A 23041-nucleotide genomic window follows, 5' to 3' on the forward strand; every position below is an offset into this window, starting at 1 on the left:
GGGTGTCAGAGCAGATCCAGATACAGCCCCCCAGATAACACTTAACCCTTTCACTCTGACCGCTCTTTCTCGCTTTCTGGTGAGGTCACCGCCGTCCACGCTGACCTCTGGAGGTGACTTCTCATGGGTGACATCACCAACTAATGAACTTTTGCCGTTCCTCTTTGTTTGGGCTGTTGTATTTCTCCTGTCCCGGCTGATGTTTCCAGTCCGTGTAGTGAATTACTAATATTACAAAACTCTTGGTTAAACCCGTCATGGTGATTTTCCATTAGCTCAAATCTGCTGAAAAACACATGCGATCACAGAGGAAATATGTGTGTTCAAATCCTCCAATACCAGGTGCACAAACACAAAGTCACACACATATACAGCAGAAAAAAAACTTAAGTAATGTGTGCATGTGAGAAATCAAATGCACCGACTCCTTTGTACGATGTACAAAGGGTCAAAATTCAGTGGATCATATGCTTCCATTGAAACATGGTTTAAGATGACACTTGGGTGCATTTGATATATTCATTGGAGGCTTTTTCAAGTAGCATTGTGACAATTTGAAACGAGAATTCAGAACCAAGTGAAAGCGTTATAAGAAAGAAGGACTCCGTGTCAAGTCAAGGCTAGACTTAAGGATTATAAGGTGCATCTGGCACAAGGTAGATGAAAGGATCAATACATCAAGCTGTGTTCGCTGACAGATAGAAAAGCAATTTTGTCACAGATACTGAACATATGTAAGACTCTTGTCAATACAAGCCCATCAAGTAGTGTTCTCAGACGATGGGCAGCATCTTCAAACCACTTCTCTGGGAGGGAAACAAGGCCCAATACTTGTATGAAACCACAGTGTGTCAAATATACAGAGGCAGTGGTAACGTTGCTGTTCACACCTGCAATAGATGGGCTCCATTTTCAGAAAAATGCTAGACCCATTGGTTTGGATCTTTGTGGAGTTGGGTAATGAGCCCATACTCATCTTAAAGCTTTGAAGACCAGAGGAGACTAGGGATTGCTGACTGGCATGGACTTACCTCCACATTCACCAGATCTCAACTGAAGAAAACTCACCACACGTTACGTCTCAATAAAATCCTTTCAGATCATGCTGGGATTACATGGGTTATCAGGCTTTTCACAAACCTGGTGTGTCAGTGCAGCTGTTGGTTTTTAATTAAAGTAGAAGTTCTGAAAGTTTTTTCCAGAGATTTCATGTACTTGACGAAATGTCTCATTAAATTCAGAATATCTTCTTGTAAATGTCTCTTTCGGGTCCCTCTATTAAAACAAGTCCCACGAGCTTAAGCATTCCTGTCGTGGTTCAACTTAAAAGTAAATCCAAGTTTCACCTGGCATTTCTACACAAGGTGACATCATCATCGTGGTCATTTATTGCCCATCCTTTTTATAGTTTATACTGCTCATTTTCCATCACCTCCACAATTTGTCTCCCCCTCAGTTTCATCACCCAGCGTTATTGCTCTGTGAATGTAAATGAGAAGCTGGACCGGTGTCTGTTCAATTTTACATGAGAACTGGAGCCAGACTGGTATAAGTTTGAGAGACGTGGAATTCGAAATTGAGAAATAATGTAGTGAATATTGGAGGTGTTCACAAACAAAAATGTGCCTTTAACTTTGATGTCTGAGAAACCAGTGTAGCAATACGGCGGCAAAGTGGTGTCATACCTGAAGGTTGCATGCTCAATAAACTCTTCGACAGGTCGTTAACTTCAGGGTGAGGAGGCTTCAAACAGCTGTACTGGTCACCTTTTTTTTTTTTTTAATGGTAAAGTCAGTCACAAGGATCTGCCACCCATTGAAAATGAACCAAAGATAGCTTGCTGCAGAGGGAAGGTGTTGCACTTCAAAGGAAGCCCCTGATGCCCTATTAACATAATGTCCTGTATGAGTGATTGAAAGAAAATAAACCACTCTTCAAGGTGTTCCCTGAAGAAAAAAAAAAAAAATAGTAACTTGTCAGGTAAGCTCTGACTCAATTCTGTAAATCCGAGTGTAAAGTTCTATGAAGGGAACACCCAAATTCCTAGGTACAGCAGGTAATGACGACTGCATGAATCTTTCACTGAGATGTTCAGGTGCTACTGTATCCTTGACGACAGACAGAGTAGCGTGCCATGGGTAGGCAGCCAACCCAATCTTGAATGATGATCACGCATTTGGTCTGTGCTCAAGGCCTACCCTCTGGAATACCAACAAACAGGCGTTAAATAAGTTACCAGAGCAAACTTTCCTCACTCTCTCTCTTAAAGTTGCCTGGAAACAGACCAATGTAGTCACGCAACTGGAACAATGCAGAAACTCCTTAGTTTGATGATGAGATGATGTCTCCTTCATGCAATTTCACTAATGAGTCTTTACAATTTAGTAGTTATTTTGTAAAATGGATCTACCTTCAGAGTTGGAAATAGTAGTAGGAACATGCTTACGAGTTCAGATGTCAGTCTTTAATTGGCCAATATACAATCCTCAGCATGAACCTGTCTAGTTTTACATAAAATACTTACTGGTGGAATCAGTTCTCAAACACCTGTAGTGATAATGTTCACTTTTAGTATAGCTTCGAGATGTCAATGCATGAATGGAAAGATCAATACAAAACTGAAGCATTTCCACTAGCGTAGATAGCTGGGCGTCTCAAAGCCAATGGCGTAAGAAAAGCCTGAGGGCGACTCACACACAGCTCTCAATAGCCATAACACATACATTATTTAACACTCTGAATCATTCATCTAGGTAAAAACATGATTAGAGTGCTGCTTACAGCATGGAGGTAAAGACCAAGGGGAAATAATCTCACATGATGCTAATTTAAAAGCGGTGCCCTTTTGTATATTGTAACTATTTATTATTGTCTAATTACTTTGCAGCGGCCCAGATCCAAGTCTCATAATGACTAGCTCGTCTCCAATCATTCACACTTCCAGTCATTTAATTATCAAATGATGAACACCGTTATATGAGAAACAAACGTCTGTCAATCCATAAACGTTAAAGTCAAGTTAATGTGTGTACAGTTTCTAGAAACAAAGTGTGTTGCACTAAAACCCATTGTAATGATGAATGAAATCAAAATATGGTAACATGATGAGACAGTCATTACAATAAGTAAAAGTTACAGTTAAATTCAGTCACAAACACCTTCTGTGTCATTGCGCAATTGAACAAAGCAGCAAAGTAAACAGTGCCAGTTCAAGATCCTTCTTTAACCACTGACCACACACCGAGACACTGCGTTACCCTCTGCTTGGTTAAGTTTACTATTCAATATAGTCCACTAGTTGCAACCACAGCATGACCAGGGGGAATATGAGACCGTGACAGCTTCTCTACTCGATAAGCCAGCCGCCAAACTGGCGTCTGACCAGCTGACCTCACACCACGTTAGCATGCAGAGTCAAGTAGTCATTAAGGTTGGAGTTGTCCTCAGGCACTAGGACACAGGTTCAGTTTTCCAGCAGTTTGGCTTTGACGACTGAACACAGTGATTACACAAAAAATAACTGACTTGGAAAGTATTCTGAGTAAACAAAAGCCCAAATATGTCAAAACCAAACAGACTTTATAAATTTGACTGATGCAAGGCTCCTTTGTACTATATTCAGTTGGTGTCGGTGACTCTAGGAAAGGCAATGTTTGCCTGCCAGTTGTCCACTCTACCACTTTGGTTTGCCAAAAGATAAAGTGATAAAGTGCAGATACCTGCGATAATCAGAGGACACGTTAGTGTGTGGCTAAGATACACTGATCAGGCTTAAAATTATGGCCACCTTCCTAATATTGCGTTGGTCTCCCTTGTTCCTCCAAAACAGTTGTGATGCATTAGAGAACGGACATGGGCCTTCTGATGGAGTCCTTTGGGATCTAGTGAATTTGGAGACAAATTCAGCCATAGGGTCGGGGCCCTACTGTGTAGAGGAGCCATGATTGACAGGTCTAGTGTGGAGCTCTGTGTTAAACGGTGCACTGTTGAGGCAGTTCCTGTATTGCTGAATGAGTGAAGTGCTGACTGATAGGTATCGTCTTATGCCTCCATTTATCCCTTTACTAAAATATATATATAAATAAAAAATGTCTAATCGACCAAAGACCTACGCGGACCCCCTATTGAAGACCTATGGAGTAAACATTACACCTACTAAGAATGAGCATGTCAACATAGCCACTGTAAGCATGTTAACATACAGACATTGGCATTTAGCCCAAGGCCTAATTGTATCTGAGCCTTACAAAGCTGCTAGCATTGTCTGTAGAGTTCCCTGCCTTTTTTTTTTTTATATATATTGTGCTTTCATGCAGTTATTTGATCACAGCACCTAAACCAGCTTGAGATCATCTGCCACACAGCTGAGTCTCTAGTTTCACTCCAACCAACGTGCGCACAAGGAGCGGTAGAAGGACATTGCTATCTGCGCTGTAGCCTTGGGGCAGAATCGTACACAGATACCCCCTGTGTGCTCACTCACACATTTGCACTGGAGTGCCGCTGGGCTCTGGGCCTGACCCTGTTGTGTTAACCCAATAGCATAGCTCCAATAAAACTGATTAGAGAAGTCTTCCCCTGCTGCTCCCAGGCCCTGCTGCTGGACTAATGACACAAGCGGGCCCCTTAAACTTTCCACCACATCTGTGCCAGTATTGAACCATGAGGATGGATGGAGCACCGGGGCCAGGGGAGCGCCAATCGGCGATCTGAGGGAGGGACAGAGGAAGACACATAAAACAGATAGATGCAAATACAGAGACAGACTGTCAGACAGAAAAGGACAGTTTAAAGGTAGAAAACAGGTCAAGAGAAACCTATAGTTATCCATTCTATTGGCATTACACATTATCCTCTTTTTGTGTCTATTTGAATGCAACGCACATCCTCCTCTCCTCCACTCCATACTGCAGAGTGCAGGAAGGCCAAGCCAGCTGTTCCTCCATTGTCCAGGTGCTTAACAGGATTACAGAGGGGCACAAGGCCAGCCTCTTCCACACACACACACACACACACACACACTCAGACACACAGACTTGACCTAAAACTTCAAAGGAGACCGAGAAGCACAAGGACACATCATCCCTCGGCTTTAAGGATAAGAACCAGAGCCATGCTTGGCCAACTCGGCAGAAACTGTGTTGCTGCATTGTTCAAATTTTACCCAGAGCATGCAAATAAACAAAAAGAAATACACCGCTTCCACAATATGTACATTCTAGCTAATCCTGCAGTCAACAGATAAAGAGCTGTGGCTGTTCAAAGTTTTGAGGAAAAACAATGTAAATCCAGTAAGAAACGCGTTTCATTTTCGCCGTCTTTTCTTTAGTTTTAGTGTCCTACTCCAAAATAACAACCTAGTCAGAATAAAAATGGCTCATGCGACCACCTTTATTGGAACAGACACGTTTTTAAACTGAATCCAGATGGATGGTGGCGGCTAGTAGAAAGAGAGGTGTGATCCAGGATAGCAGCATCCCTCACCGGCCTCTATAGATATGTAGAAATAAATAACATATGCCTGTCACGTCTCTCAGTCTAAGAAGACCACCCAATATATTCTGTACAAGATACAATGATGAGTACAATAAACATCAGCAGTAATAAACATAAAAGGGAAGACTAATAAACAGCATCCAAGGGTTTAACAGTGGAGGCAGAGGCATGCCTATAAATGAATGCATTACAACCTTTTTCTTTATCATTCCTTTCTCATTTGTTCGCCTAGGAGTTTTGCCTGTCTGGAGTCCTTTTGATCCATGTCCCTTATTCAGTCTGGACTACAAAAAAAAAAAAAAAAAAAAAAGATCCCGTGTGCACTTTATATGGAACACATACTATTTTCTGACAAAGATAGTAAAAAAAAAAACAACCTCTTTTTTGATTTTATTTCTTTAAACCTCAAACAAATTTGACAAGAGCTGCCCAATGTTTATGGAAACTCAAGCATTTTTTAAGGTCTATTGTGTGAAAATGTGGGATAAAACAGATGAAAGTGCTGTCAATTTTAGTAAGACCTTGAGTAAATTATTGAAAAACAACTGCAAGTAGTTTACTACAATTATGTTAAGGCTATTAATTATTTTTGATGACTGGGCGGCACTAGATTTCCCTTTTGAATTTAAAAAAAAAATTTTTTTGTAAGATCTCTCTCTGTTTCTGCCTCCCACTTCTTTGAATTTACATCTTTCACAGGCACATCTTCCCTTGACGAAGGCAAAGCCCTTTTGATTTTAGTCAGTGCACCGGCTGGGTTTAAAAGGACTCCTCTGTTGTGAATTAATGTAGCCTTAATCTGGCTCCCCACACATGGCGATAAAGCGGTGTAAGGGACGGAGCATGTTCAGTCGGAGGACACAAGATTAGTCATACACCGCTGAGCTCGAAGTGGGGTCCACGATGTCGCGTGTCGTCTCACTTCCTGGTTCCAGCTGCTGGTGGCCCTTCTCCTGTCTAATCCTGACTGCAGGACAAGCCTCTGCCTGCCAGGAAGATAAGGAAGTGGCCATTGTCTCCCTGATCCTTCTTATGTCTGTCTATTAAGGTGCTGCTTATGTCAATGTGCCAACCTGAGGTGTGACAAGAACAGAAAGGCACTGGTAACAATGCCTGCATCTGGAAAGGAGAAGCACAAAGAGAACACATGTTGGGATGACGTCCTTCAAAAGTTTGTTTCCTCTTGTGCTCCTTGGTTGCTGGAGCAATTCTCGCCATTAACCTAAAGGACAGCAAAATCTCTCCTGCGCTCACAGATGCACAAATATTTTGTTTATAGTAATGCCTTCACAGTGCAGGGGAATCAATCACTAAGGACATCTGAATGCGTTTTCTGCGCAACATTGTACCTCTAACTACAGGAGCCTGAGCCCATGCAGTGAATAAGTACACTGTATTGATTGGAGCGACGGGTGTGGTGGGCTAACTGGCAGCAGTCGGCCTAACAGTCAATATCCTCAATAAGGTGCAGATTGTAGAACGTACAGTAATTTGGCAAATCCCAAGATCTATAGTGAGCAAATCTATACGACAGGTCTGTGGGGGATTTCTGTTACACAGACATCCTGCGAGTTCTTTAATCACAGTGTGACTTACAACCAATGGCATGCTTGGTTTAAGTGTGACAGCCGAACTGTTTGAAAGCACGCACGTTGGTCTTCAAGGTTGTCATGTTCAAGCAGCTATAATGGTGACTGTAATGAAACCACCAGATGAACAAAACCAAGCTGCCCTGCATTACACTGATCTTTTATCCACTTCATTCTCCACTGCATTTCATTGTGTTTTGTTGCATCTGCTGGAGAGCCACAGGGCTTTGGGGTCTACAAATGCTTTTTAGAGCTCACAATATTGCCTGATATTTCAAGACACTATGTTTCTTCTTCTCGTGTTCAAAATGATCCACACACATATAAATGTGATTGATGGCTTGATTGACTGGGTGTGCCTTCAGCACTATGCTGGTCTCAATCTTCGTCCAAAGTGACCCATAAAAAAATTTACTGTCCCCTCGATGGCCATACAACACAAGGAAAAAAATGGCTTTCTGAGAGGAAGATGACCCATCACAGTCCAATTGAACTGTTCCATCCCATTCCACAATATGCAGTATTTATGTGAAGCCTGAAATTACCAACAAGTCATAGTACAAAGAAAAAGTTTACCCACACAGCAGCAATAAAATGTGTTATTTTTGAGATTAACCTCTCAGATTTCATATGACGTAGATGTGAAATATAATAAAAGCTAGGGTGATTTAAAGCCAAACTAAACAAGCATTACTGTAAAACGACAATAAACCATCTGTTAAGCATCAACATTTAGGTCATTTAATAGATTACAAATATATGATGCATGGCTCAAAGCAGCCTGAACACATAGGGTTTGGTAGATACACAAAGCTTTGACACCAGCTCTGCTATGACCTCAGAGGTCAAAGGGAAGGATCAGATGGCCTGAGTCTTTACAATGCTAATGAGGATCGTAACAGAGGTACTAGGCAACACCGGATACACAAATGTCTGTGCCACTAAATCTTGTACTTACAACATTAGCTCACTGACCTATAACTCAATTTGAAACTCAAACATATCATTAAGGGAGACTTTTATAGGAGCAGGACAACAAATAAAAAATGTTTTCTTAGGTCTAAACATCCCATCATCCCAACTATGGCTAGTAAGCTAATCGCAAACTTGCTAACTGGCAGGAAAATTTTGTGACTACTGAGATACTTAGCCAGGGATGTTCTGTTTACTCCATGTGACCTTTAGTTTAGAACTGAATCAGCTATTGTTTAGTCACAGTACGATAAAGGAAAAGTTTTCATGCTGCAAAGTTGCTAGCGATTGATGGTCCATTAGCAAACTATGGAACTCATGAGCTTGGTTTTATCACATGGAAAGACTTGCTGTTTGACATCTGCCATAAGTCATGGTCTTTAGCAAGATAGCTAGCAGCATGACTTAATGTAGATAATGCTGGTAATATCAATATTTTACCTTGGACAATATATTCACTTCCTTGGCTGACCGCTGTTTCTGAAATTTCACAGCTTTGAGAAATGTACTGCTTTTAAGGCTGTAAACATACGATCCCAGTGGTGAAGGCACCGTTAGCTCACTTACTTAAGAGGAAGACATTCGCATAGTTTATTCAGAAAATGGATTTATGCAATCACCTCCTCACTGCCTCCAAAGGGTCAAGGAATGCTCGTTCATGTCACAAGTTTTTCCCCACTTTGTAAATTTGCAGGTCAAAGTTCACCAGCTTTTAACTAACCATTGAAAATTTATACTGATTTACTTTGCCCCAGAGTGCTTATACACTTATTGCAGATACTGCTCTGGAATGAACTGAATTTGCAATGAAATATATTAAATATGTTTTATTCTAGCATGATCTAGTCTTCAAGTGTCAAAGGAACATCCACCCACTGGATGTTTATAGCTCTCCTTTTCCTTATAAAATATCTTGTTTTTCTAATCCCACATCAGCCTTGTCAGTAGTTTACGATCCAATATCAAGCCATTTCTTTTTACAATCACCCTGGACAGGGAAAAAGCACAGAAGGTCAGAGTGTAGGCTTTTATTGGTACATGCCAATGTTGAAAGACATAATGCTGTCAAAACGCATTTTAACTGCTTGTCAAAGATGAATCAGCTTCATCAGATATGATTGGATTTGTCATATATCCAAGAATTAGTGCTGCTCACCTGCATGTGCAATATGGAGCATACACTTATCAGTCTCATTTAAAACTAGTAGGGAGCTGCAGACTGAGACCTTTTTTTTTTTTTTTAACCTCCCTTTCTTGACATGTCGTGGTTGTCACGGCAACCATGCAATATGACAGAGCTGATGACAGAGTAGCGCTAAGCAGAGATCTGTCACTGAAATTGCCTCATACAGTGGAGCCGTGCTATAATGATGCGTATACCTGCAAGCTTGTGTGTGTGTGTGTGCAGGCGAATTGGCCCACATGTGGATGTGACATTACTTTTTCTCCTTTTGCTGTGTCCACAGAAAAAAAAAAAAAAAAAAAAAAAAAAAAACAGGTTTTGGTTTGAGTTGACCCTGAAGTTCCATTCTCCCCACAAAAAGGGACAAAAGAGCAATGTCAAGTGCGTTTGACCAGTGTGTCATGAATTGATGGCAGACAAAAAGGTTCTTTTCTGTCCGGGTGCACTCAACTGAAAGTCAAGGTTGCGGGAGTAAAAGAAAGTAACCTGCACGAAAACTTCTTGCAGTGCTAAAACAGTTCTGAAAAACATAGTATTTCTTGCTCAGTTTTCATTTACCCGAGTAGGAGGTTGTGTTTGGCGGTAGAGGCCAGACATTAACACAGTGTATGCTGTATTTCTGTTCTGATGTGTTGACCGAGTGCATGACTCCTGGATAAAATCTTGTTTTAACGTTACATTTTTACTTGAAATTCGAACATGTTTTCAAGCTTTTGAAAAACCTTTGTATTGAACGCCATGTGAATACGATTTAAAATCAGTGCAAGACAGGTTGCATCTTGTACCCAAGCAGCGACCTCCAGGGCTAAACTCTCCAGTTACTTGAATGACCACTTGAATCTGAAAAAAATAAATAAATAAATAAAGGGTCAGTGGTACAACACCCAACTTCACCACAGAATTAAATATAATTACAGCCTGGTACAAAGCAGTTTTGATTTCTGAAGCAGAATCTCCTCATCTGTACAGGGAAGAACTTCTATATGACTCATTTTATTATATCGATACTTATAGGGCTTTAAGGGTGGTAGCAGATGCCCTCACAAGTTAATAGCCGTCTCCCTGGGCCGTCAACCACCTGCCAAAGCTCTGGTCATGTTCCACTTCTTTAACCATGTTTGAATTAGCGGGGAGTTAGTGAGACATTGCCAAGATGATGACGCCAGAGCCACCACACAGGGCTTCCAAACTCTTCATATAAAGTCAGTTGGTGCAGTCAATGCGCAAAACCTAAATATTGCAATAAAAAACTGGTAATGGAAACACCTACATTTTAAAAAATATTGCTAAAACACTTTTTCAGATGTACTGATGAAAAAGTTTATCACAAAAGTGCAATTTTTTCACAGTTCCCTGTCACCAGCGACACGAGATAACAGAGGGGGTCGTGTGACCAGTTCATTTGAAGGCCGTCTGCCTCAAAGTGAAGACTCACATGATGAGACTTTACGAAAGTTACAGCTCACTCGCAAATCACCTTTCAGTGAAAACATGCACAAAATACTTTATCAAAATTTTAGAACTATCACTTATATTTTACTTTTATTTTGGAAACGCAGCTGGTGCTTTTACTTGACCTGAAACAAGGAACAGGTTGAGGAAAACTCAAAGACACGACTAAAAACACAGGTTGTAGACAGAGTCAGAAAGAAAAAAAAAAAAACAGGCAAGAACAAAGTCCAAGAAATCAAAAACAACAGGAGGGAAAAAACACACATGGAAGAGGCTAAAATAGTTCTGACATGAAGAACAAAGACCAACTAACAAAGTGGAAGGGGAACACCGAGGCTAAATACAGGTGGAGCAATGAGGCACAGGTGAGATACATCAGGGCAGGGCAAGCAATCAAGATCAGCAACCACAAAGGGGAAGTGAAGACACCTGCAATGTAAGTAACCAAGGAAAACAGGAAATGGCCAAAAGACAGCGATAAAATTAACCACCTGGTCCTTCGCATGCTGTGTTGACTTATTAACAAAGCAAGACTATGACTGTTTCCATTACCAATTAAAAAAAGTAGATGAGAACATTACTCTGAGAAATAATGTTGAATTTCACACTACTGATGGAAAAATTATAGGTCAAGGAGAGTTTGTTGGAATACGTTTCCGAGACCTCCCTAAAAATTACAGGTTTCATTTCCGAACCTATATGTAAAAATGAGTCAATGGTCACATGCTGCTATTTGTCAGCGATTAACGAAAGGCTTAAACCTAAAACATCGAGTCTAACTGTGCATCAGATCTCGTGTTTAGAAATGTTTTCAGATTTTCTGTTAGACCTCTCTTCTGCCATGAAGGTGCATTTTCTTTGCTGACCTTTCGTGGTCAATTCATCAGAACAGACGTGTTAGGGTCCTAAAGCATCCCAGTGGGAGCTGATCCTCTCCAGTCAAAAAGATCAAAATGGTTCAAGAGGTTTAATCTCATGAGAGGGAAGCTGTTTCGGTGGATTCCTGATGCCACAAGGTCAGCAAAAAGTGTCAGAGTTCTTAAGGATCCGCTTAACTCTTTTTGTTTTCACCGAGCTTAGTAGTAGAAGAAGAAAGGGTCAAAAGAAACACTCTCACCAGGTGGAACGTTTCAGAAGAGGAGTTGTGTTACTTCAAACGGGGACTGAAAAGTTTGAAGTTGGCAGAAATGGTGTCCTATGGGGTGTAAAAATACCCAAAAGTTGAAATGCTCCTGGTCTGGTTCCACAGCTATCTTTAAAAGGAAAAAGTTTCCTTCTTTATAGGATTTGTTGCTGTGCGTTTCCATTTCACACAATTGCAACACGCGTGCAATGCAGTTATTTTTGTCTATGATGTTTTCTTTACAGTTCAGCCAAGAGCAGGGAATCTAGACATGAGCTGCCAACACATCCAGACATGTTTGACACCACATTGGATTTTCACAATGCAGCTGCACATTGTGTGTAAAGGGATATTGGAAATGATAGAAACCTGTACAGTATGCAATATAGTGCAGTCAGTAAAAAAGAAGTTTAAAAAAAAAAAAAGGCAGGAGCTTCTAGATCAGAAGTTAGAAACTTGATCTGGCCGCATCTATGTTATTCGTGTGGTTACTTGATCCACGAGGCCACGTTTTTATGATAATTTCAACTCTGCCTGGACTCGGCAGCATCCATGAGTGTCTTCAAGTGAGGCAGGGGTGAGCAAGACCACTCAAAGCTTTTAGAGCACGAGGAATAAAAATACAAAGAGCCCTATTAAAAGGTCCAAACATCCAATCATGCCAAATATAGACACAGCTTGAGCTAATAGGCCCTAATGGCAGGGGATTGGCTGCATTTGTTAGGCCATTTTTCTATTGTCGGGTCACTTTGCTTTCACAGCACTTTTCTGTATTTGGCCAGACCAAAACATCCATACTGGCAACAACAGTGATAATATTTATTTACACATATACACAGTGTTGTGAAGTGATGACAAAGAAAGGAGAGTGAAAGCAATTTGATGCTGTAGCTATGGCGACAGTACAGAGTATACGCAGACCCCCCAACGCTAGAAATGTAGCTACGCACTGTGGCGACACAGATCACGCAGAAGAGCTGTAATTGGTTGGCTTGGCAGTAGCGCGTTTCCGCTTCAGTATTTCTGGCTGCTTCTCCATCTTCACAAGTTTCAAACTGATTGTTTCGAACCAAAAAAGATGGAACACATCAAGAAAAGGAGGAGGTTCAGAGATAGAAACATCTGTATGACTTGTCTGGAAGTTTTGGCAAAAGTTTTAGTCGCTATTGTCGAAAGTGAAACAAGTGGAAAGTGAAGCAAAATTAGCCTGACTGGCAAATAAAGATACAGCATTGACTAGCATTTGGCTAGTGTTTACAAGTATAAATGACTTGTGTGGGCATGTGCTACATGCGTAGGTTACAGCGTCTATGTCCCGCAGTACCCTAAATGAGCCTTGCAAGATTATTGCTCTTGATTCGCAATTAAGTCAGACTCATTTGGCTTACACACAGACGTAATTAGATCACAATTATTTGTCAGCTTCTTGATCATCTAATGCTTATCAGTGAAGGCCAGACGGTTCTTTCCCTGGCCACTTCCACTAGCTCCTCCGGAGGAATCCCTAGCTGCTCCCAGGCCAGACAGGAGATATAATCCCTCCATCGTGTCCTGGGGGGGACCGCGAGACCTCTTTCTGTTTGGACATGCCTGAAACGCCTCTAATGGGAGTTGTCCAGGCAGTGGCAGTTAATTTTTGCAAAATAAAAGTATAAAGGAACTAGAACATTTCCAACATGAAGTACAAAGTCAAACTGGCAGAGGGGGAAGGGAACACAGAGGCAAAATACAAATGGAACAATGAGTCACAGGTGAGATACATCAGGGCAGGTCAGGCAATCAAGATGAGCAACCACAAAGGGGAAGTGAAGGCACTTGTAGTAACAGAGTACGTAACCTTCACAATAAAACAGGAAGCGCCCAAAACCTAATACGACCTGCCATTTGTTTGGATGTTACTTAGACATGTACCACCCACCTAAATTGAAATGGTTTAGGAACAACAAGAAACATGAAAATCACAAAGTGTTGACCTGGCCTTCAAAACAGTAGATCCCAAACTGATCAAGTATCTGTGGGCTGACCCAAAGAGCTCCCCACTAACAACATCATGTTGCCAGGCAGCACAGGGCACCCAACAGGGCCCATGTCCACTGTTTTGGTCATAATGCCTGATCTTTACTTTCAATGAGTTGAAAGTGAGAAGCTTGGGTGAGATTTTTTATTGGATCTTTTTGTTGACACCTACACAGTATAATAACTACAGCTGAAACTGTAATGATTAGCTGACCAGATCATCTCATAAAAGCATGATGAATCCAACAGATGGCATCGCGAGGCGTTCAATGTGCTGAAATTAACTGATGGATTCTCAGTCAATTGCTCAAAGTCGGCTTTGCCCAAGAGCTCATCTTGTGTCTGTTTATTAAAAAGCCATATGCAGCCATGCAAAACGTCCAACTGTAACACTAAGTTGCTTTGAGTAATCGGAACGGATGCCGTGCCTGTGAATGTGCATGCTGCCGACATTATGAAGTTATTTTTAAAATCAGCACGCGTAGACTTATCAGCCCCAATACGTAATTACTGTAGCTGACTCTGGGAAAAGTAATCATGCTTCTCTGTGAACCTCTATAGTTACCTCACTCTGATCTGTTTAGTGGTGGCCTTTGTGACTAATGTCTGACAAAAGAATGACTTTAACAGCAAAGTGCTCTGGCATTTACAATCGTATCGGAGAAGATTATATGGTGTACCTGATAAGCTTATTGAATATTATTGTTCACATAATGGCCAAGTGCTACAGTCTGTGGGTGGTATGTATGGATGTTATAAATAGAATTGGCATGATGTCAGAAAAAAAAAAAAAAGAGGCATGAAGAAAGGAGACGTAAAAAGATGTATTGTAAAGGAGCATTAGGGCAGTGAGAAAGAAAGACAAATGGAAAGAGAGTGGGAGACAGTGAGGGGTAAAGGGTGAAAGAGACAGAAAAAAAAACATTGATCAAAGGATGCCCCGCTCTGTGTGAGACAAATGGCTTTATAGTGTCAGGATCCAGTACAGTATATATATGGTGTATCTCCCCGTCTATCTGCGCCTGTCATGCTCCCCTGCTTCCAATGCATGACAATTATCCTGCTGCAGACTACGGGGACAATAAAAAACAAGGCTCCATGAAATGACACCCCGCAAGCATTTCAACACCAAAGTTCTTTGTGATTACAAAATGTCTTGCGATTTCCGAGGTTTTCTGATCATGGAAAAAGCTTGGAAACCATACATTACCCCTGCATCCCTGAGAGCTATCAACAGCTGTTAAACTTTTGGTTAGGGTTAGGGTTACCATGTAGCATCTTAAAACTAAATAAATAACATTGACCATCTTAAGACATTACTAAGTTCTGCTGTGAAACTTTTGGACCCGACATTCATGTGGTTACTTAGACGCGTAACACCCATCTAGACCAGACCAGGCACCCCCACCTCATAGCAATGACACTCCTTGATGGCAGCAGCCATCCCCAGCAGAATGCAGCCTGACACAGACACACACAGAAAAACACTTTAGGGACAACTAAAAAAAAGCTACATGAAAAACAGCACAAGGTTTTGACCTGGCCTCCAAATTCCCTAGATCCCACATTGATCAACTATCTGTGGGATGCACTGGGACATGTCTGATCCACAGAGGCTCCAGACACCACAGGACACCCTCAGAAGGCCCATGTCCATTCTGGACAACTGCTCTCCAAGGCCAGGAAAAACAAATAAGTCTAGCTTAACTCCACTATCTCCTTATTTTCTCCTCTTCCTCTGCTTTCACTCTCAGAGGAAATACCTTCTCCTCAATTGGAATTGCCATGCTTAACTATTTTAAAAAGCTGTGTGTATGATATAACAGGATTGAGTGCCAGTCCTTAAGGATGTCTCCTATACATCATTGAAAAGTTAGCACATTACCAGTGTTGAAGGTTAAAGTTTTTTCACCCCTCAGGCGTCTTCTGGAGTCCCAAACAGTTGCCTACCTTGCCTACTGACAAGCTGAACCTCTGATTGTGTGGAACTAGAGTGCTAGTTGGGAGAAACTGCCTCATTCTCTTTGCATGCAGTGACAGCCGTGGCAACAGCTCGCTTGCTTACCCAGCTAAAGTTACATTTCTTGCTGTTGTTGTTTTCTCTTGTTAGCGTCGTTGCCGTGACAATGCATGACTTCAACAGTCCCCCTCAGGAATGTCTGACTTCACCTTCCGTGGATCTGACATATTCGTTAGTAAAAACCACACTTTCTATCAAGACTGTCTGATTCTAATCAACTGAACCAAGAGAGTCATACTCGGTGAGAGCCATTCATTTAATTCTCCTCTACAGATGTTCCCTAAACGCCTCACAGCATGTCAGTGAACCAATTTTGAAACCATAGCACTATTTCGATGCGCTTTAGCGATACAACCATCGATGGAGCAGCGCCAGTAAATAATGTCTCACCAAAAAGAAAAAAAAAGTGAAATCAACCACTGCTGTTACGTCACACCACTATTCAATTCATGATGCAGTGAATTCATCATTTTACAGCTTCGCTCCCACCCACTTCGAACCAGTAAGAAAAGCCCAAATAAAAAGCAGAAACATAGAGAAACCTCTCATCCTACGTAACTAAAACAGATCTAACTTTTTATGTGATCATGACACTCCGTTACACATTTTGTGATTGTTGGTGCCAGGGTCTTTAATTCCCACCTGCTACCACCCATTCAAAAGCAATTACTCTTGTCCATGTAGCAACTGTCAGATATATAAGACCTTGTCCAATCACCCTTTACACTGGGCCTAATATGGATTTATGCCACTGGTCCGAAGTCCTTTGTGCCCTTTCAGAGGCGTCACAGGTCATAAACTTGGAGTCACATGAGGTCAAATGAGCACAGAGGTCACCACAAAACACGCCCTTTGTATTTGCCATCATCTTTATGCATCAGGCCAAGAATAAGTAATTGAAAATACCTTGAGAATAAGCAGAGACGGTGGTTATCAATCGTCTCAAAAGATTTCTTTATTTCTAATGAACAATTGGGAGACTGCAACTTGTTTGGTAGCTTTGTTGAAAACTCCTCAGAACTGTTGGGGATTTAGTCTGTCTTCCCGTGGAAAAAAAAGAAAAAAAAAAGAAAAGAAAAAAAAACATGAGCTTCAAAGGCTGGAGAGCAGGGAATAAGAAATGAGGTATCGAATTTTCTCCCAATATAAAACAGGAGTGTAATCAATGTATTATTTAAAATGTTTTTCTGCTTCACTTTAGAGGATTTAATGTTTTAACTGAACTGTAGAAGGAAATTTAAGCTGCAACATAAATTTCAATTACTGATTCCAATTATCTGGGATTGGATTCACCTCCATCTCCCAAACAATGACAAAACAAGACAACCTCCATTAACTCTCCACACACCACAACGCACCCACACAGACGTACACGAGCCATATGCATGCCAGAGGGATAACCTTACAAAGCAAAGTAATTATTAAAAAAATATTAAATAATACAAAGCAATTTATATGCGATCATCAATTAAACAGCACAATTTGATCCAGAGGAAAGGGAATATTCTCCACTGTCTGCAGAGGGGGCTTCAATTTACATCACAGCGGAGGGCTTAATGTCTAAATGTGTCAGCAATAGTTTGACATTTTGAGAAGTATGCTAATTTAGGTTACTGTCGAGAGTTAAATGAAGAGAATGAAACCACTCTCATTCTGGTATGAGTAAATGCCACCTGCAGCTGATTGGCTCAAGACTGACATTTGATCATTTTCCTTTTTGCTCTGACAACTGGTGAATACAGCCTGCGACTCTGTTGGTTCATCAATTTTTATTTTTATATGGCCCATGTTTAACACTCTAAAAAATATCCTGTCTGTGAAGCTCAGTATGCTGGCTCCGGCTGTTGCCACCTTGGACGTGTCTGATTTCGCCTAACCACAGACTAATCCAAAAATGTGCAAAGGCTTTGAGGCCGAAGTGTGCTGGTCTTCCATCTAACACTTGGCAAGGAACAGAAAAATGTATTTCTATTTTACAACTTGAACCCTGTGTGACTGAAAATGAAAGGGTCAAAAACTGTAGTTCCTCAAACGGCCACTTGAGGCTGACTCCAAAGGTAAGCCAATCCCCATAGACCTCCATTAAAATAATGAACTTTAAAGCAGAAATAAACAACATGGTGCAGGGTACCTGCTTGCAACCTGTGAGGGCACCTACTGGTCACTCAAATTGGGCACATCTTTAAGTAGTTGTATTACTTAATACAATTTAAACATCTGAGTTCACTCCACATTTACTCCTCGTAAAGTTGTTACAAACAAGTAAATTAGCTTCAGAAACCAAAATCAATGCACCAGATACCCTGTACCAGGCTGTAAGCATGTTTATTTGCTGTACAAATATGAAAATGGTATTGGTCTTAACATTCAATTCAATATTTCTAATCCAAAAAAGAGAAATGTGTGTTGAGAAATACAAGGACTCCATTTTTGAGAGTAACAGGCCCTGTATGGGATATACATTGCTCCTGCACAATGACCCAAAGGATTATATTATGGAGTTACAGTGCACATGCATACTTCATAAGGAAAGGCCGATGAATAATGAGTGAACAAAATGCAGATTTTCAACAAAATGTGGCTCTAATAAATTCTCTTGAATAATTTAAAATCTTAAAAAAAAAAAAACAAAAAAAAAAACAAAACTTTTTTTTGGCACCAAAATGTCTCAACTTGGCTGGAAGTTTATTGCATGATTATATAAAAGTGATTTACACAATATCACAGCCCTCAGCAACGTTCATTCAGTAAAAAGCAGGTGTTTCTTCCGCAGTAAAAAGTATTCAAACGAACAAACAGTATACACTGTATACCACATATTTTATTCCACACATGCTTTACTCAGGGCACATAGGAAAAGTGCTGGTACTACAAGCTAAGATGCTCATACCGATCAATACCACAGCCAATACTGGATAAGGTTCTGCAGGTCTGAAGGTAACCTTGTTTGAGGATTCAGCTATGAAGCAGCAGAGGCTGATACAGATTTGTGTTATTTGTTTCGGTACATCCTTGCAGAGGGGACCTGTTGACCCCTCTGTTCAGCTGCTGATTATCTTTTCACTGGCAGAGAAAAATATGTTTCTCATTACAAGCATTGGAGATTGATTGCGGTCTTCTTGCTTCAGCGCAGTGTGTCTGATTGGCCTGCGGTGGAGATAATTGCAAGTCTTGTTGTCTGAGGAGCCGGTTCTCAAACGCAGCCTTTTCTCGTCTGGCTGCCCACACCGCAGCCCAGCGCTTTCATCAGTCCCAGGGTCTTCGGGTCACGGATTTATTCTTCACTACACATGCAAATATGCTCCTCAGAACAATACTTTCTATATTTAGTTGAGGCGAAGGTTTCACATATCATTATAAACTAAGATGCCAGATTGTGCTACACACTAAAAAGGTTTTGTTCAACATTACCTAAAAATCTAATCTGTAATTCTGTCTTGTACGTGACGCTTTTTAAAACATGTCATAGCTTTCTGATGTTTCATTTCTTTTTTCCCATAGTCTGGCGAGTCCAGATGCTACTTCTAATTAAGAATTATTCAGAAAGCTCCAGACACAGCACAACAGCTTTGTACCTCTCAGCAGCCACAGTGTGATCCGTCAGAGCAATGTGCCATGTCAGATTTTCACTGACGAGCTCTGCGCTCAGGATTCGCCAGATTGCTCCATTATCTGAGAACAAACATCTCCAGAGTACGTCTAAGCAAGAGGAGAAAGATAGTACAGTCTATGAATTGTGTCATATTGTTTGTTAAGCTATTTTCTTTGGGTAAATAATGACTTTGTGTATCGCAGCATGCATTTACTTTTGAATTTTGCCGACGAAGGATGGTTTAACAGCATCTCATCCCTCTCTCCTCACTCCCCCTGACAACTGTTAATAACTGTAATTACTCATCATCGTTAGATGCACTTCAAACTCAGCTGTGATTGGGGTCATTCAAAAGGTTAAAGGTCGCAAATCATCTTCATGCTTGGCTGGCATTTCTACACTTCTCTTCACAAAACAAAGGGGAAACTTCAGGAGAAGACAAAACAGCTTTTACCAATAAGCTTCCTCCCCTATTGACTTCCATTCAAAACTATGCAAATAGTGGTGCAACTGATTACAAGTGATCAACCATGTTTTTCATTTACATTTTCTTCAGATGAATGGCACTAAACTTAAGGTACAGAAAACCTAATAACTACCATAGGGAGGCTAATGTAATGCAAATTTGAATGCTAATTTGAATCCAAGTAATACAACTGTCTAAACAAAAAGGAATAACAGTCTAGCCATGCTGCGCTATCATTTAAATACATTAAATATAATTTCATTCAATACATTTTAATAGCTTTTTGGCAGCAAAATTAAAGTAACACACAAGCATGTGCAGAATATGAATGATAAACATGGTATTCTTTTTATCAATTCCTGAAGAGTTGTTTGCATTGTTGTTTGAGTACAGTAATGTATCACTGCCTGACCTTATAACCCCAAAGCCCCTGACCTCTGACTTTTAACCTCACCGTCATGTTCCTGCACAGTCTTGGGTCACGCCCTCCATGGACAGTTGCCACTACTCTAACCTTTGCACAGAATTAAAGCTGTGCGCCGGTCAGAGGAGGTTGACAAGCCACACTTGTTAGCCTTCATTTGCACAGCTTGTCTTGTTATTGACTTGTTGAGTTATTGCAAGCGATTGAATTTTTCTTCTTTACTCCAATTTTTATTGAATGGAGAGGTAGTCACGTCCGCTGCTCTACAAACGCCCTCTGGATGTTTTAAGATGTGAGAAATGGGTTTAGAAATCACACCTGACAAAAGGTGGTCTGAAATCAATATCTAAGGCCTTTCATGAGACAGGGGATTGTACATTTCTGCTTTTTATGATTTACTTTGTTTATGTTAGACAGTGCACAGAGGAAAGTGACAGGAAAGGTGAAACAAGAACGTGGTGTCATGTGAAGACCAGGAGTTTGTGCATTTGTGAGATGATCCAAGAATGCACTGGGGCATCAGAAGATGGTTGCTTCAAACTGAGACTCGAGTTGTAACAAAGTGTAAAAAAATTGACGTTCAGATTGCTTTAGATTCAAATGCTCAGCGTTTAGGCGGTAACATTGGCCGTAAGTTGTGAGTTTACCTCTGCTAGGCAACTCTTGGTGTCTAGAAGCCACTTAAGCTCACAGCTTAAGCTAACAGCTAGCATGACGGCAACATATTGCATGAGGTGCAAAGACATAAAGGGTGAGGCCATTTCTGAGAATGTTAGCCAACACATGACAAAACGTCCTAAACACACCAAACATGTTGCTGTGGGATGGCACACTGTGGCATACAGTTCACGTCAACACACTAAAAGGTGGAATTGCATTGAACCTAGCTTTTATCTGCTTTGGACTGTTGTTCCAAAGCGAACGGAAAAATAATGCAATAAAAAGCAACATGCCCTTGTGATGTGTCCTTGAGTAAGGCATTAAATCCCTACTTGCACACACTCATTCCAACTGGACGAGGATGACAGGTAAATTCTGGATTTGAAAAGGGACGAAAAACCCAGCCGCTTGACAACTTTGAGCTCCCCGCAGTCTTTTATCCAAACAGAACGATCCCAAAGTAGAACTCCGTATCGCTCCTCAAAGAAGAGCCTAATAAAGGATTATTCCTTCACACATGATATTATAAGTAATCTACTCTCACGGGGGAACTCTGGTGACATCAGCGGGGTGAGAGCTTATAGACTCAGCTAATTTGTGTAATGTTCGGGAACAATGGAAGGAGCTTCTGTGTCATCTGTCAGTGACTAACGCGGAGCTGAGGAATGACTTCCTCTGGGAATTGATGGGATGTGATGCCTACAGTTTGAGAGATGTTTTTTTTTTGTGTGTAAATCGAAGGTGACATCATTCTTGGTGCACGCATGTCACCATCAAACCTTCATATGTCGTTCTTCACCATGCTCCCTTTTAGTGATGGCGTGCTAGCACAGATTTTTTTTTTTATTAAACTGTTCATCGATAAAATAGATACAATGTTCATTGATAGTAAGGAACCCATAGACGTTTCATCCAGTTTTGCAAAAGTGTCATGGAGCATTTTAGCGTCTTTTTGCTTCTTGTCTTGGTATGAGGCTGGAAATGTTAGCGATGGCGATGTTGAGTTAAACAACTGTTGTCATGTCATCTGTACGGACTGAAGAGAATGCTCTGTTTCTCTCACATTTTTAAATAATGCGTTAGAAAAGCATTATTTATTATAAGAATGGCTCCAAACATGTACATAGTGACAAAAAGTAGAGTTTATGAGTGTACAGATACCCATGCCGATTTTTCTTCCTTAGGCATTGACATAACTTTCTTGCACGTACGTAGCTTGTCCTTCAGGAAGACAATCATAAATAGAACACAGATGTTACTCCAGTCATTTTGCGGGGGGTGTCATTAGATCAGCGACATTATTATATGATGAGAGCACGCTAAGCATCCTCATGTGGAGCGAAACTGGCAGTCTTCTTGTGGAGACTGGTGCAGAACCTACTAATAAGCAACCTAAACATCTGCGATGTTGTTCATTTGAGCACCCGACTGTGGCGCAGTCGGCAGCTACTGTACGTCCCTTGAGGTTTCAACTACTGACAGATGGCAGCAAAGGAAACCAGTCAATGTGTGCGCGCGCCTATTTATGTCCCCGTCTGTGTCTGAGTCTGCACACTTCTCCGCATGGCAGACCTGCAAACAAATCTTTTGTGCGGTTGAATTTGTGTGCATATCTGACAAGTGGTCCCCCCCCCATAACATTGAAATGCCTCCCCTTTGATATCTGCCTTACTCTCTCCACGTGTGGCAACAGAGGTAAAATGCCACCTCGGGAGTGCAGTCGGGGCTGAGGCTTGGAGATAAACGCGGCTGAGCTGGGGATGAAAATGTCTGCTGTGTTTGGAGATCACAAAGCTGTGAACGGCCCGTGTTAAACGCTTCTGTGTGAGGAACACGCATACCGCCTTGAAGTTTCAGATGAATCCAACAATGACGTCCTGCGTGTAATGATAAACTACAGTGGCTTCCTGTGAAATTGCAGTTGGACCTTTTTCAGGAATGAAGCCCGTTGCAGGTTGAGATATTTCACCAAGGGGAAAGGACGTTAAAAAAAAACTGCAAAGTTTAGTCTTTCAGCAACAACCCAGAGCAATAAATAGGGGTAATAT

This window comes from Mugil cephalus, chromosome 22 (assembly GCF_022458985.1).
Source record: "Mugil cephalus isolate CIBA_MC_2020 chromosome 22, CIBA_Mcephalus_1.1, whole genome shotgun sequence".
Classification (NCBI taxonomy): Eukaryota; Metazoa; Chordata; class Actinopteri; order Mugiliformes; family Mugilidae; genus Mugil; species Mugil cephalus.